The sequence below is a fragment of the Penaeus chinensis genome, chromosome 6 (genome assembly GCF_019202785.1).
Source record: "Penaeus chinensis breed Huanghai No. 1 chromosome 6, ASM1920278v2, whole genome shotgun sequence".
NCBI lineage: Eukaryota > Metazoa > Arthropoda > Malacostraca > Decapoda > Penaeidae > Penaeus > Penaeus chinensis.
This window is the reverse complement of record NC_061824.1, coordinates 32,814,493-32,820,739: the sequence shown is the minus strand read 5'-3', so window position 1 is coordinate 32,820,739 and position 6,247 is coordinate 32,814,493. Positions and strand designations below refer to the sequence as shown.

Here is a 6,247-nt window from a genome sequence, read left to right as displayed (position 1 = left end):
GATGCATATATGTCTAAATTGTTCGTTGATATTGGTTTCATCAGTATCAGAAATGTCCACCTAATTTGGATTACCTAATAGTGTTATTTTGTGTGTTTTGTATGGCTATTACCTTTGTCATTTTTTATTTTTCTTTGTCTTCTCATTACCTGTTTTTTCTCGTCATCTCTCAAGCAACTCAATTTACCTATTACATTTCAACTGATTCACCCGAAGTGAATAAGGCTCTTCAGTTTGATGCTAAACACGGAATCATGTGAGATTTAGATTTTAATTCTATAAGCTACAAAAACTCAAGGCGAATACGTGGCTGTGCAGGACCTACCTTAATTTAAATTGTAATTTTTTGACCAGTTCTCGGCTTGAATTCACTAATGCGCCGAAGAAATGAGTTCAATACATCTGTCGTCAGCTCCTGAGTCTTATCCTGTAGTATCATGCATGTTCTAATTAAAATTGTCAGGGTATTTATTAAAATTCACTTCGAGCAACGAGATAAGCAAGACTCCTCCCTTCTTTGTTTATTTCAGGGCGATGACACTCGATGGCCACTGTGTCAGGAGATGTACTTAGGTGATAAATTCTTCCATTTCTTCGGAAGTGATGGGTAAACTACCCTCTGGGGAATAATAATATTATTTATCATAAGATTAGCAGATCTATGGAGTGTCTTCACCCTGAGACATGCACACGCTTCTCCACCATTGATTATTGCCTTTGTCAATTTACAAGATGATTTTTTTGATTATATAAAACTACTATATAACTTTAAAGGGAAATACATGTATAACTAATGTTGAAACTAAAAGAAAAACCTTTAAAGAACAGTCTACTTGCCCGGCTCCGGTTATCGATTTCGCGGCAATTCTCAACGCGGTCTGTCCAGAAACCGGTCAATGTTATCAGAACATCATATATAATGAGGCAAGGTGTGATGGTTTTCAGAACATCATGTATAATGCAAAAAGGTGTGATGGCATCTTTGAAAGAGTAGTTATTAAGTTCTTTCAAGAGAGAAGATCAAAGGTAACTGGATCTACTCAATATAGTGATAGAAAACGTAGTAGAAAAAATAAAATTCACCCAACCTTTAGTAATAATATATAATACAATAAGGGTATGCAGTATACAGACAAATCAATTATACAATCAGGATTTAATGAAACATAGCTATCTTTAGTAAGGCTTGATAACAAATACTTTACATGAAAGGTCTATTTTTGTACTATCAAGAAATATTAAATGTTAGTCCCCCCTACAAATCCTACCATTAATAAAATAGGCAGGTTCATGATAAATGCCGTCGACGTTTAACCCTTCATAGTGGATAAAACAGAGCATTTCCATAAAAAAAAACTATTTACAGTTAGATTTATTCTTCGTAAATATTTTACCATTTTCCCAATAACTTACATTCTGGCGCCGTTTTCTGTTAAACACGAGAAGTGCTATGGGTAACCATAGCAAAATCGTGGCAGGGTCTTATTATACGTGTACACATATTTGTTCCTTATTAATCATGCAAAATATTTTCCCCATATGCAAGGGCAAGAAGTGAAACTCTGAAGAACTGGCGCAACGGAAAATGGAAGACATTTAAACGTCTGAGATTCTTGTTTGGCGATATCATGACCAAAATTCAATGCTACACTCCTGTACGTACCATATTGTTTGTATGAAATCTTACCATATTTATGTAATTCGCTGTTATAAACAGCGATGAGTCAGGGTTCTTCAGAATTCTACCTAACAACTTAACATACTCGAGAAGCATTGTGTATGGTTACTATGACTGAATAAAAGAAAAAAATGCATTATCTCAGTTGTACATCGGAGAGTCCAAGACTACAGAACGAGTGCAAATTAAATACTAATGAGCAGTTTTTATTTTGTATGCAGTTAATATAATTATATTAAAGTGAATCAGTAAAAAACAAATCAAGTTACACTGAGAGAGTCTATAATTTGTCATTGTTTCATTCATTCTCACTCTTGGTCACTGTATAACAAAAGTTAATAACTCACATGTGTAAAGATTGTGCATACGAAATTAAATTTCATTCCAATCTTACCAAATCTGTAAACGTAATTATGTAGTTTGGAAGTAACTTATACATATTTATCCTCGTCCCTTCACTTGACATGTCTGGAATATAACGACTAGCAATTGAGAGACTGGGAACCCGAGTGCACACACAGTACGATACCAGCAATACCTTATATTATACGACCTCGAGTCAAGAAGATATCACTACCACAATGAAGTGCTTTATCCTCCTGGTAGTTGCAGGCATTGCACTTACAACTGCACAGCCAACTTCTTACAGGCAAGATGGTTCCTACAAGAGCGCAGCATTGAATTTTGGTCATGATTTCGCCCTACCGAGAATTCCAGGCGTTCAACTCCAAGTGGCTTCTATTCCTCTGCCCATCCCTACGTTGCGCCAGGAGTTCTTCAGGGTTCCACTTCCTGCCCTTACATATCCGAGAAATATTGTACATGGATATTAAGGAACAAAAATACACAAGTCGTCAGAATAAAGTTTAAAGTCGAATAATATTTGTTTTGTTTCTGTTAGTGTGTTATACAGGTTCCGTTAATGTATGCATGTAATTATATATATATATATATACTTATATATATATATATATACATGCATTTATATATATATATGCATTTATATATATATATAAATATATATATGTATATATATATGCATATATGCATTTACATATATATATGCATTTATATATATATATATATATGCATTTATATATATATATATATACATATATATATATGCATTTATATATATATGCATTTATATATATATATATATATATGCATTTATATATATATATGCATTTATATATATATATATATATATATATATATATGCATTTATATATATATATGCATTTATATATATATATATATGCATTTATATATATATATATATATATATAGTATATATCTATGCATTATATATATATATATACGCATTTATATATATATACGAATATATATAATACATGCATTTATATATATAATATGCTATTTAATATATATATATATATATATGCATTTAGTATATATATATCTATTTATATATATTATATACTTGCTATATTAATATATATAAAGCATTATATTATATGCATTATATATAGGAATATATATATATATATATATCATATATATATATATATACGCATTTATAATATATATATATACGCATTTATATATATATACATGCATTTTATATATATAAATGATTTATATATATATATATATATATCTATATACTATATAAATATATATATATATATATATATATATATATATATATATATGTATATATACATATATGCATTTATATATTATATATGCAATTATAAATATATACATATATATGCATTTATATATATATATATATATATATATATATATATATGCATATACATATATGCATTTATATATGCATATATACACATATAAATATATATATGCATATACATATATGCATTTATATATACATATATAAACAGATATAAATACATATATGCATATATATACATATATGCATATATATACATATATGCATATATATACATATATGCATATATATACATATATGCATATATATACACATATATATGAATTTATATATCTACATATATACACATATATAAATACATATATATACATATACACATATATGAATATATATATACATATACCCATATAAATACATATATGCATATATACATATATATTGATTTATATATATACATATATACATATATATAAATATATTTATGCATATACATATATGCATTTATATATATATATACACACACACACACACACACACATATATATATATATACACATATATACATATATACATATATATATATATATACATGAATGTATGTATATATATAAACATATATGCATATATATATGCATATATATATATATGCATATATAAATATATATATATATATATATATATAAACATATATAGATATATATATGCATATATAAATATATATATGCATATATAAATATATAGATACATATATAAATATATATATATACATATATAAATATATAGATACATACATATGTATGCATTTTTATATATACATGTATATGCATTTATATATATACCTATATAAACATATATAAGTATATATATATGCATATATACATGCATATATAAATATATATACATTTATATATACCTATATATACACATACATATGGGAATCATAATAAAAACCAAGAAAAACCTCATTGTTAACATTCTGGAATAAGATAATCTTTTTAATGTGATCCTCGATTATTATGACACCTCAATCTCTACCAATACTGGATGACTAGACACATATCTTAATTAACCAAGGAATCTGCAGATTCATGAACTGAATCGCATAGCTGATCAGGGAACAGTCGTTTAAAGGTGAAACGATGCTGCTGTCGGCGTTTCTGAGCAGGATTTAGGGGTCAAATTAGCAATGAAAACTTATATATATGTGATATCTTATTCTTGGTAAACTACATAATATAATAAGACCGTTTCAATAAGTGTGATTAAACCAGGACTTTCGAGTTCACTCCATGGTTTTATATATCCGCAAAATAATAAATGTGAATACTATGGCTGAGCAAAGTATACGCTCAATTGAGAGACTGGGAGCCCGAGTGCACACATAATACAATACCAGCAATACCTATATTATACGACCTCTAGTCAAGCAGGATATCATTACCACAATGAAGTGCTTCATCCTCCTGGTAGTTGCAGTCATTGCACATACAACTGCACAGCCAACTTCTTACAGGCAAGATGGTTCCTACACGAGCATAGGGTTAAATCTTGGTCACGATTTCGTCCTACCAAGAATTCCAGGCGTTCAATTCCAAGTGTCTTCCATTCCTCTGCCCATCCCTACGTTGCGCCAGGAGTTCTTCAGGGTTCCACTTCCTGCCCTTGCATATCCGGAAAATATTGTACATGGATATTAAGGAACAAAAATACTCAGATTGTAATGTCAGAATAAAGTTTTGAACTCGAATTATCATATTTCATTTCCTATTCTGGTAGTGTTCATACATGTATATACATACACACACATATATATATACATATAAACGTATATATATATATATATAGATACATATAGATATACATATACATACATACATATAGATATACATATACATATATACATATACATATACATACAGACATATAGATATACATATACATAGACATAAGGATACATATACATACAGACATATAGGTATACATATACATACAGACATATCGATATACATGTACATATAAACATAAATGTGCATATAAATATGAATATACATATATATGTATACATATAGATATACATATAAACATAAATATGCATGTACATGTAAATATACATATAAATATAGATATACAGATAAATATGAATATACTTATAAATATAAATATACAGATGAATATGAATATACATATAGATGTAAATATACATATGAATGTAAATATATATAAATGTAAATATATATAAATGTACATATAAATATGAATATACATATGAATGTAAATATATATAGTTGTACATATAAATATAAATATATATATGAATGTATATATTACATATAAATATAGATATATATAAATAAAGGTATACATATACATATAAAAACGTGCATATATAAAGTTATACATACACAAATGAATATAAATATATATATATATATACATACACACATGAATATACATATATAAATATACACACATGAATATACATATATATATAATTTAAATACATATAAATGTATAAATAAATACGTTAATATATGTGTATTCTATATGCCCATGTATGTGTGTATGTGTATATATTTGCAAATATACATATATATATACATATATGTATGTAATCATGTATGTATATATGTACATATATACACACGTATTTATATATATATATATATATATATATATATTCGCGTATTTATATACGTATATATACATATATATATATACGTATATATAGGTATACACACACACACTCTCACACACACACACACGCACATATGCATATATATGTTTGTGTATATATATATGTATACATATACATATATGAGCGTGTAGATTTATAAATATGTATGTATTTGTAAATACGTTATATATGTGTGTGTGTGTGTGCGTATATATGCATATATATATATACACAC

The 6,247-nt window shown here is 26.7% G+C and overlaps 1 protein-coding gene across 1 annotated transcript in view; it reads right to left on the bottom strand.

The window, feature by feature from the left end:
• The window catches only part of LOC125026400 (histone-lysine N-methyltransferase SETDB1-like), a 26,951-nt gene extending 26,576 nt beyond the window's left edge, over window positions 1-375 (bottom strand). Inside the window, exon 1 of the mRNA XM_047614830.1 lies at window positions 326-375. The gene's annotated coding sequence lies outside the window, so the exon portion shown is untranslated. The remainder of the gene's footprint in view (window positions 1-325) is intronic.
• Window positions 376-6,247: the final 5,872 nt, after the last annotated feature.